Source organism: Pteropus alecto, unplaced genomic scaffold (assembly GCF_000325575.1).
Source record: "Pteropus alecto unplaced genomic scaffold, ASM32557v1 scaffold109, whole genome shotgun sequence".
Lineage (NCBI taxonomy): Eukaryota > Metazoa > Chordata > Mammalia > Chiroptera > Pteropodidae > Pteropus > Pteropus alecto.
Window position 1 is genome coordinate 1311013 of NW_006494608.1, and position 12005 is coordinate 1323017.

The following is a 12005-nucleotide window of genomic DNA, read 5'->3' on the forward strand; positions in this document are numbered from 1 at the left end:
TATATTAAGTGAATAGAAAGCAATCTTTGCAGAAGAGAATCAAAGAACAATTTATACTCCAAAAAAATATCTGTTTAGTTCCTACTCCTTGTTTCTTTAAGTTGACATCTTCTTCCGGCATCTGGACACTGACATTAAAAAAGTTCTCTGTTGTTTAATTAAGTTATTTATTAAACTTTTATTGAATATATTCTATAGGCAAATATTCGAGATAGAATAAAAATTTGTCCTTGGTAAAAATATGTAAAACCACTGCATTACTTGCATCCTTGAGAATGAATGATCTCTCCATGTTTCTGGGCATTTTGAACTCTCTTTCCTAATCCTCAGGAATTTGCAGCATCTTGTACAAAGACAGGCATTTTCCTCTTTCCCCTCATCTTTAGTAGCTAGTAACTAGCAGAAGGCCCATCACAAATGGCAACACGTGACGTGCTAAAATACCCTTTTTGACTCCCTGTGCTTATTAACTCTGACCTAGTAGGAAGTCATAGACTTAACACTCTATACCTCTCTAGGAGTAACCTACTCAACCCATGATTCCCATGGCCAGGGTGACCTCATATAAGACACTTGTCTTCTCCCCAGGGCTTAAATAGCCTTAGTTCTATCCTCTTCCTCCAAGCCTCACTGGGGTACTTTTTCCATTCTGCTGATCAGTCAGTCACAAGGGAATGTAGACAGGCCAACCCCAAGGCATTTAGATATCCATAGCCAATCACCCAATGCACTAAGATCATCTCTTGCAAAGCAGCCCAGGACCAATATATTATTCATGAAGGGCTCCAATTTCCACAAAGACTCTTACACAGAACAAAGAGACTGTGGAAGCCCTCAGTCAAGTCTCCATAGGAAAAAGAACTAAGCCTAGACCCTCTACTTTTCTGACTCCTCAAAAACTGTAAATTTCCCTTTTTTCATTTTGAGATAGACCTACCCATAAACCTCTAATGGGCCTGAATGAAGATGTAGCCAAAGTTCACTGTAGATTCTTTTCTGCTCATGTAACGTCAGAGACTCTGGATTCCCCAAGTCTGTTTCCATTCAGTGTTCTGTATTGACTATAATAAAATATGATGAGCATTGGATCTATTATTATTTCCTTTTGGACAAGCTGGAAAGGTGAAGAAACACAGTTATGAAAAGATGAATTAGAGGAAACCCACTAGAGGCAAGCAGGTTCATGATAGGCCCATGCGCAAGATGAAATTCACATATGACCTTCACACCCCAAGTTTTCTAATATGAAATGGAAGTTTTGGGCTCCCTTATCTAGAATGTCCCCTAGCTTCCTGCTACTCACACTGTGGCTCACAGACCAGCAGCATCAATATCACTTGAGAGCTTGTTAGAAATGAACTTGGGGCCTCTCCAGAAACCTACTGAACCAGAATCCAGATTTTAATAATATCCCCAGGTAATATTTAGATTAAAGTTTGAGAAGTGTTCAGCCTGACAGTCTTTCATTCTCTGGCAAAACACTTATTTTTTTTCTTGTACATCATCAGTTCACATTTCCCACCTTCAAGCTATAGAGCTAGATATTAATAGTTAACTTCTCATTCACAATCTATAGCACCTAATACTGAGAATAGGCTTCAATCAGACTTAAACCATGACATCTGTAAAGTGGTTCACTGGTTTTACAGATGTGTCTTATAAATTTGTTATTTAGACCTGAAACGGTTTATTAACTCAATAAATTGTCATTTATTCATAGTAACAACCTACTTCATTGTTTAAACAATATGAATGGCTTCAACATTTTCCACTATAAGACAGAATTTCTAAATTTAGTAAATTCAAAAAATCAGCAAAGTGGAAAGGTAAGGTAAAAAAAGTCACCCTTACATTCCTTATAATTAAGTGGTACTTTAAAATTTCTTTTCTCAGTCTTTAGCTTCTATTCCTTCTTCGATTGCTACCTTTTTCAATCTAATGGTATTGCTTGATAGCCAGTGACTAGGAAAGCTACACCACATTACACTACTGGGCTACAAGCAATGGTCTTAACCTTTCCTTAATTTTCTCTCACAAAGAGCTAAAATATTTGTTGTTTTTAGCAACTTTGGAACAGCGCGGCTTATTTCGTAGTTTATATTTTCAAATCTGTACCCTCTGAAACCTGTTACCTTCTAATGGTCTAGATGTCATTTTGAGACACAGCCTATTGAAAGTTTCTCTAAACAAGCACACTAGATTTTTTTAAAGAACATTTTTCTAATTACAAAAATAATGCATATTTATCATAGATAATTGGAAAAATACAAAAAAATACAATTCAAAAGCTGCTTATAATTTTTTCCTCCATATCATCATTATTGGATATATTTCTTCTCTCTCTGTCTCTCTCTCTCCCTCCGTCCCTCTTTGTGTTTATTTAAAGTTTTTTAAACAAAAATTATATTATCAAGTTTTGTCATCAGATTTCTTCACTTAGTCATATTTCAAGGTCATTTTCCATAACATTATAAAATGTTTTATAAAAACATGATTTAATGGTGCACGTTAAAGTTGCATTCTATGAAAATACCATAATTCTTTTTAATTCATACTATGATTATATATAATTAATATTCCTACACATAATTTTGGCAGATGCTTTAGTAGAAGGTGGTATCAATTGTAGAAATATAGACCAACCAAATGAGTAAATCCAAGGCTATTTTATTTAGAACCTGCTCTAGCAAGAAAATCAGCCACCATCACTTACATTTGGGCAGAGACACAAAGACAGCAGGAGTGGGAAAGCTTTATTGTGTAAAACATGAAGGCTTCAGATGTGCCTAGATTGGAGGCTTTAGGTGGACTAATTAGGAGGGGGCATCCAGTATGATTGGTTAGGGGTGCATATTTAGCTTTCTCAGGTTGGTCCTAAATCGGAAGTGGGGATAAAAATTATTGAAGCTCTTCTTTATATTAATCAAGTCCTGGTCACTTTGGGCTGATTATTACAGAAGTTTTTGTTTAACTTCCTGGAATGTTACTAGAGATAGCAGTCTGGCTTCCTGCAAGTCTGCCTTACAGCAGGCCTCCTTCCTGGGCTGGTTATTGAAGTTGAAGGGTTAGTTTCCTGAGTAGGTTGCTGCAGACTGTTGGTCAGAGTTTGGTTTTTATATCTGGTCTGGCCATTGTCTGTATGTTCCATTTCTCATAATTTATATTCCCAAAAGTTATATACGATATCTCTATTCTCTATACCTTCCTACCATCAAACATTAGATATTCTGTTTGATATTGCATTTTCTTTAAAATGTCATCAATTTATTGGGGGGGGTGGGATAGTATTTTACTTTTTGTTTTAACACATATTTCTTTGAATTTTGATAAGTTGATATTTTTTCATATATTTGCTCACCATTTTCAATTCTTTTCTGCATTTCTACTCTCAATCTTTACTCATTTTCAGGTGGGAAATTGGTCTTTTTCCTATTGACTTGAAAAAGAATGTTAGCAGAACACTGGTTATTTAGTTTTGAAACTAAGAGAAGTCTGGTGTTAGACATAAATATTCTGAGATCTTCAGCATGGAATTGATATTTGAAGTGCAGAGGGCCTAACCAATAAAGGGAAAATATAATTTTTGAGAATATATATATTTGAAGGAACATTGAAGAGGATGGAGTTTAGACTCACTGAAGTGATTTTCTAGTCACTGATTCTAAGAAAATCTGTAAAAGTCCTAAAGACATATTTTCCCCATTAATTACTTTTTTTATATAAATTGGGAAAATATTGTGGTTTAATTTAAGCAGCAAATTTCCTTGATTCAAAACAAGTCACACACTTACATGTTTTCTTGGAATCTTTGATTTTGTTATTGCATGACTACAAACAAGCACTAAGAGAAAAAAAAATTAAAAATAATAAATAAGTCCTAACAAAAGAATCAGAAGGAAACTATCACATTTGCTTTGATAGCTTCTTATTTTTAAATGTCCCCAGAACCTAGCACAGTGCCTGGTGCATAATTGGAGCTCAATAATTATTCGTTGACCGAGTCAACAAATGTTAATTAATTCAACATTTGTTAATTAATTTAACAATATGTTAATTAATTTAACATATCTCCATATCACAATGTTTTCTTAAGAACTAGACTTTCTTGGTGCCCTGCCACTATCTCTTTCATGAGAAAATAAGGAGACATTGAAGGTTTAGAGTAGAAAATGACATGATGAAGGTGGTATTTGCGAAGTTTATTTTACATCAGTTGTGTGAGGGTTCAAAGATGGGAGTGATCAGATCCATTGAAAAGTTCCGAGATGTCTTCACGGAGGAAGTAGCACATTAGGTGGTGCTTAAAGAATGGTTAACAAGGTTTTAAAGGATGGGTAAGAGGCCGATGTTAGAGAACAGAGGAAAAGGAAAATATTGCATGTGAAGGGAACAGTATGAAAAGAGACACAAAGATGTGAAATAGCATCCAAAGAGTCAGACAGATATAAGACTAATTAAGGAGGACGACATTAGAGTCTGTCAATGTCAACCATTGCGCATAATTCCATAGGCAGTTGTGGCAATGCTTGCTAATTTCCTGCCTAATATCCATTTACTTCTACTTCCTTAATAAAAGAAACCCTATAATATTGGGGGCAGAAATTCCCTTAGATAAAAGACTACATTTCTTGGCTCCATAATACAGTCAGGTGTGGCTATGTGATTAAGTTTCAGTCAATGGCTGTGTTGTGTGCTTTCTAAGAAAGATTCTTAAAGAGTGACACACAGCTGGAGATATCCCTTACACCTTTTCTGCTACCAGGTTCTCCAGTAATCATCTAGGTCCATGAGGTAACCTTGAGGATGGAAACCCAATGCTAAGGATGAAGTAAAAATATAGAAGCAGCCTGTGTTCCTGATGATGTTTTGTAGCCACCATGACCCCCTAGACTGCCTGCCTCCAGATTGATTTTGAATGAAATAATAAAAACTTGTGTTATTGTGGGCTGTCTAGCACATGCATCCAGACTTAATCCTAATTGATACAGTGGTGGGAACTCACTGAGAATTTGGCCATAAAGATATCACCTATTGTACACCAGTGAATGATTATTTTCCTATTTGCGCGCTTGAGAATAGCAAAAGGAGAAAGGGATAAATCACACAGGCATGTGTGTGAGAACAAAATTTTACATTATAATGTTTTGAGATCTTGGGGCATAGGGCTGGCACAGTGCCCCTAGAGTGTAAACTCGCCTTTATTTTTTTCCAGTTCATTGTGATGTTTAAGAACTTAAAAAGTGGTCAAATCAGAATCCAGATCCTATCTGTACTATTTACAGTACTTACTTAGAAAAGTATGTTAACTTTACAAAGTTCCAGTAATCTCGTCTGTCAAATGGACTAACAGTACCTTCTCAGGGTTATTGCAAAAAATAAAAGACAAAATGCATATAAACTTCTGAGTAGGAGGTTGGGGCATAGATGTTTTTATTATTATTGTGCTGCTATTGTGTTTTCTGCACTTGAATATCCATATAAAAAACATTGCAATCTCCTTCCCATGTTCCATTTCTATGATCCTCACTTAGAGGACCCGGCCTTATTTGTTTTTATAAGAAGAAGAAAAGGAATTTTAGGGATGTTCAGAGTTGTCCTTAACCTGGTCCCTCAAAGGAAACTCTGTTTAGGGATTATCAGACATCTCAGACAGATAAAGTGAGAGCATGACCAAAAAACAGAAACTTCCAGTTTCTATTTCTTCATTTGAGGAATTTGGAACTCACTACTCTGTTCTAACTATAAGTAAAAAGCTGAACAAACTGAAAAATCACACTCAGGACAAACTTCTGTCCTCAAGATTGGAGAGACCAACAGGAGAATAGAGGGAGTCATGGCATTCCAGAGCAGAGATTCACAAGGAGAAACTGCCATGGAAACCAGTGTTAGGGTGGGAAATTCTGAACTGTACTTGGTGCTCAGAGTGTACAAATCTGAGAGTTAGAAACTCCAGGAATCTGAGGAGCAAAAGAAACAAACTAAATGAAAACAGACTCACAGATACAGAGAACAAACTGGCAATTGCCAGAAGGGAGAGGGGTTGGAAGGCTTGGTGAAAGAAGTTAAGGGATGAGAAAGTACAAATCAGGATGTAGAGCATAGGGAGTATAGTCAATATTATTGTAATGGCCGTGTATAGTGCCAGATGGGTGCTAGAGTAATCGAGGAGGAACACTTGGTAAATTATGTAAATGTCTAACCATTGTACTGTATACCTGAAACTAATAAAACACAAAAAGCTGAGCAAAATAAATCACATAGATTTATAAGTGAAAAAACAAACAAACAAAAAAAAATTCCAGGGATTCCCAGGTATAGTGGGCGCCCAACAGTATTGTGAGATTTACCTCCAGGAACTCAACCAGGTTCCCATAAATATCAAGGAAAATCTCCTCAGTCTTCAGGCAGGGGATCAGGGAGAAGGAATCACTGTGAAATTAGCCAGAAGACTCTGTTCTTAACAAGGTCTGCCTTCAGGAGAAACTATTTAACCAAAGTCTAAGTGACTTGGGAGAAGGGAAATACCAACTGCTTCCCACTCTAGCTATCCTGCTCCACCTAAAGGGGGAGAGAAAACTAAGAAAAACTTGTGAAGTTCACAGACTGACTAAAAGCCCAGACTCACTAAAAGGTGAGACTTAATCCTGGGACTATAGAGTGCTTTCTCTCCCCCCACATTTTACCACCACATTCTGAAAGGCCTATTTATAGCAGTTTCTTTTCCTAGCATATCATGTCCAGGTATCAGGAAAAAAACTACAAGACATATCAAAAGGCAGAAAAACAATCTGAAGAAACAGAGCAAGCACCAAAATGAGACATGGAAGGAATGTTGGAGCTACCGACTAGGAATTAAAAAAAAAAAAAAATGATTAATGTGCTAAGGGGTCTAATGGATAAAGTAGACAGCATGCAAGAACAGATGGGTAATGTAAGCAAATAGCTGGAAATCCTAAGAAAGAACCAAAAGAAATGCTAGCCATAAAAAGCAGTGTAACAGAAATGAAGAATGGCTTTGGTGGGCTTATTTGTACACTAGACATTGCTTAGGAAAGTATCTCTGAACTAGAAGATATATCAAAAGAATCCTTGAAAACAAAAGAACGAAGAGATAAAGGACTAGGAAAAAAAAAAAAAAAAACAGAACAGAATATCCAAAGACTGTGGGCCAACTACAAAAGGTGTAACATACATGTAATGGGAATGCCAGAAGGAAAAAAGAGAAGGAACAGAAGAAATAAGTAAAACAATGACTGGGAATTTCCCCAAATTAATGCGAGACACCAAACCACGGATCCAGGAAGCTCAGAGAACACCAAACATGATCAACGTTAAAAATAAACAAACAAACAAAGAAACATGTAGGCATGTTGTTTTCAAATTACAAGAAAATCAAAGATAAAGAAAAAAATTCTGAAAGAAGCTGAGGGGTAGAGGGGATGGGAAGATCCAAATTCTCCTCAGAAACTACGCAAGCAAGAAAAGAGTGGAGTGAAATAATTAAAATGTTGAGAGAGAAAAAAAGTCTTAGAATTCTGTAGCCCTGTGAAATAATTTTTCAACACTGAAGAAGAAATAGACTTTCTCGGCAAACAAAAATTGAAATAAATTATTGCTAGTAGACCTGACTTGCAAAAAATGTTAAAAATCTTAGAAAGAAAAATAACACAGGTCAGAAAATAATGATAGCAACAATGTATTCAACTACATGTTCAATACAATGTATGCTTATGTATATCACATTTATATGCTTATGTATATCACATATATATGCTTATGTATGCTATGATACAAAGGAGAAGAAGGAATTAAGATTATTTGGTCAGTATAAGATACACATACTACCTGTGACATAGTATTAGTGCTATTTGAAGTGGACTTGGATTTGTTGTAAATGTATATTGCAAACTCTAGGGCAACCACTAAATTTTTATTTTAAAAGAGGTATAACTGATATGATAAGAAAAGAGAGAAAATGGAATCATATAAAAAACTTAATTAAAAAGGCAGAAAAAAACTAGAAAACAAAAATAGGATCAAAGAACATGGGCAACAAATTAAAAGTAACAAATATGATCAATGTTAATCCAACTATATCAACAATTACTTTGAATGTTAATGGCTTAAATGCAGCAATTAAAAGACAAAGATCTCAGAGTAGATTAAAAAAACACAGCCCAATAATATGTTGACTATAAGAAACCCACATTAAATATAAAGACACATAGATTAAAAGTAAATATGTAGAGAAAAATATAACACGCTAACATTAATCAAGAATGGAGTAACTATATCAATTTCAGACAGAGCAGACTTCAAAGTAAGGAAAGTTATCAGGGGTAAAGTAGGGCATTACATAATGATAAATGGGGTGAATTCTCCAAGAAGATACGACAGTTCTTAATATGCCTGTGTCTAACAACAGAGTATCAAACTATGTGAGGCAAACACTGATAGAACTTCAAGGAGAAATAGATTAAAGGGCATTATAGTTGGAGATTTCTATACCCCTCTATCAGAAATGGACAGATGAGCAGAAAATTAGTAAGCACATAGTTGAATTCAGCAACACCATCAGTCAATTGAATATAATGGATATTTATGGACTGCTTCATCCAGAAACAGCAGAATACACATTTTTGCTAGGCTCACAAGGAACATTCACCAAAATGTTCCTGGGCCATAGAACACACCTCAACAAATTTAAAAGAATAGAAATCAGGCACGTCTCCTCACAAATCAAAGTGGAATTAAACTAGAAATCAATAAGGAAAGATATCTGGAAAATCCCAAGAGTAAAACATACATGGGCCAAAGAAGAGATCTCAACAAAACATAAAAATATTTTGAACTAAGTGAAAATGAAAACACAGCTTATCAAAATTTATAGGATTCAGTGAAAGTAGTGCATAGTGGGAAAATTATAGCATCAAATGTGTGTATTAGAAAAGGATAAAGATCTAAATTCAATCATCTAAGTTTCTAATTTAGGAAACTAGAAATAGATTAGCAAATTAAATCCAACGTAACCAGAAGAAAAGAAATAATAAGAATTAGAGCAGATCAGTGAAACTGAAAATAGGGAATCAGTGGAAAATCAACAAAACCAAAAGCTGATTCTTTGAATAGATCAATAAAATTAATAAACCTCTAGCCAGGCTCATGAAGAAAAAGAAGACATGAATTACTAACATCAGAAATAAAGAGAAGACATCACTACAAATTCCATGGACATTAAAAGGATAGTAAAGGAATACTACGAGCAACTCTATGCCCACGAATTTGATAAACTGGATGAAATGAACTAATTCTTTAAAAGACACGATCTGCTAATAGTTACACAAGAAGAAATAGACAACATAAATAGGCCTAAATCCGTTAAAGATGTTTAGTCAATCAGTAATTTACAAATTTCCAAAAAAGAAAAGACCAAGCCCAGATGGGTTCACTTGTGAATTCTGCCAAACATTTAAAAAAGAAATTATAGCAAATCTCTACAACCTCTTTCAGAGACAGAAGCAGAGGGAGTACTTACTAAATCATTCTGTGAGGCCAGCATTACCCTAATACTGTAACCAGGCAAAGATGTTCCAAGGAACAAAAACTACAGACCAATATCTCTCATGAACAAGATTTAAAAGTCCTGAACAAAATACTATCAAATCCACTCTAAAAAATGTATAAAAATAATTATATACCATGACCATAATAGATTGATACCTGGTATTCAAGGCTGGTTCTATATTTAAAAGTTAATTAATGTAATGTATCAATAGACTAAAAAAGATGGTGACCATAACAATGATGTAGAAACACCCATTAATGAAAAAAAAAATTCTTAGTAAACTAGCAATAGAGAAAAATGTCTTCAACTTGATAAAGACTAACTCCAAAAATCTACAACTAATATCGTACTCAATGGTGAGAAACTCGAAGCTTTCTCATTAAGCTCAAGTACAAGGCAGGGATGTTTCCTTTCACCAGTCCTTTTCAACATCATACTGGAAGCTCTTGCCAATGAGATAAAGCAAGGAAAAGAAAATAAAAGATATACAGATTGAGAATGGAGATACGAAACTATCTTTGTTTGCAGATGACATGGTTGTCTATTTAGAAAATGTGAAAGAATAAACAGAAACCCTCCCGAAACTAATAAGTGATTATGGCATAGGTGCAGAGTACAAGGTTAATATATGAAAGTTAATTGCTTTTCTATATACCAGCAATGTACAAATAGAATTTGAAATTAAAAACACATTACCATTTACATTAGCACCTCAAAAATGAAATACTTAGATAAAACTTTAACAAAATATGTACAATATGTGTATGAGAAATACCACACAACTCTGATGATCGAAATCAAAGAACCAAATAAATAGAAAGATGTTACATGTTATTGAACAGGAAGACTCAGTAGTGTCAAGATGTCAGTTCTTCCCAACTTGGCCTACGGACTATGCAATTTCAATCAAAATCTCATCAAGTTATATGGATATCAACAAACTAATTCTAAAGTTTATACAGAGAGGCAAATTATCCAGAATAGCCAGCACAATATTGAAGGAGAAGTACAAAGCTGTAGGACTTACTCTACATAATTCTAAGACTTACTCTAAAGCACAGTAATCAAAACAGTATTGGCTAAAGACCAGATGAATAGATCAGTGGAACAGAATAAGACATGATTCACAAAAAAATAACTGTTAAGCTGTATTTCATTAAAATTTAAAATTTTTATTCTGTGAAAGACAATGTAAGAGAATTAAAAGACAAGCCAAAGACTGGGAGAAAATATTTGCAAATGACACATCTAATAAAAGACTTACCCAAAATGTACAAAGAATTCTTAAAACAACAAACAACCTGATTAAAAATTGGGCCAAAGACCTTAACAGACAACTTCAAAAATATATAGATAGCAAACAAGCATACAAAAAAGATGATCCACATTGTATGCCATCAAAGAAATGCAAATCAAAGCAACAGTGAGATACCACTACACACCTATAAGAATGTCCAAAATCTGGTACACAGACAACACAAAATGCTGGTGAGGATATAAAGCAACAGGGCCTGTGGGAAGGCAAAATGGTGAAACCACTTTGGAAGATGTATTGGAGGTTTCTTACAAAACTAAACATACTTTTACCTTACAATGCAGCAATCTTGCTCCTTGGTATCTACTCAAAGAAGTTGAATGTTTATGTCCAAACAAAAACCTGCACGTGGATACTTATGGCAACTTTATTCATAATTGCTAAAATTTGGAAGCAACCAACATGTCCTTCCATAGGTGAATGGATAAATAAACTGTAATATATATCCAGACAGTGAAATATTATTTAGCACTAAAAAGAAATGAGCTATCAATCCATGAAAAGATATGGAGGAAGCTTAAATTCATATTACTTAGTAAAAGAAGCCAATCTGAAAAGGTGACCTACTATATGATTCCAACTATATGACATTCTGGAAAAGGCAAAACTACGGAAACAATAAAAAGATTAGTGGTTGCTGGGGGTGGTTTTGTCCAAACCCATAGAATGTACAACACAGAGACGGAACAATAAAGCAAACTATAGACTTTGGGTGATTGTGATGTGTCAACATAGGTTTATTAGTTCTAAAAAATATGCCACTCTGATGAACAATATTTTATAGTGGAGGAGGTTATGCACATGTAAGGGGAGTGATATGTGAGAAATTTTCTACTTTCCTGTCAATTCTGTTGTAAATCTAAAACTGCTCTAAAATATAAAGTCCTTTTTTTCACAAAAATTATTTTCTGTACAATTACAGAAAGTATAAAGTTGTATCTTACCCATAGTGAGGGTAGAAAATCCTGCTGGTTACCCTTTTCCATGATAATTTCCCATAAGTGATCATCACTTTATGTATGTTAATACTTCACATCTATGATTTCTAAAGAGAATGGCAAAGTTTAATCTCTTTGTAAAAAGACCTGTCAAATATTAGATAGTAATGAGTAAGAAAAAGAAGAG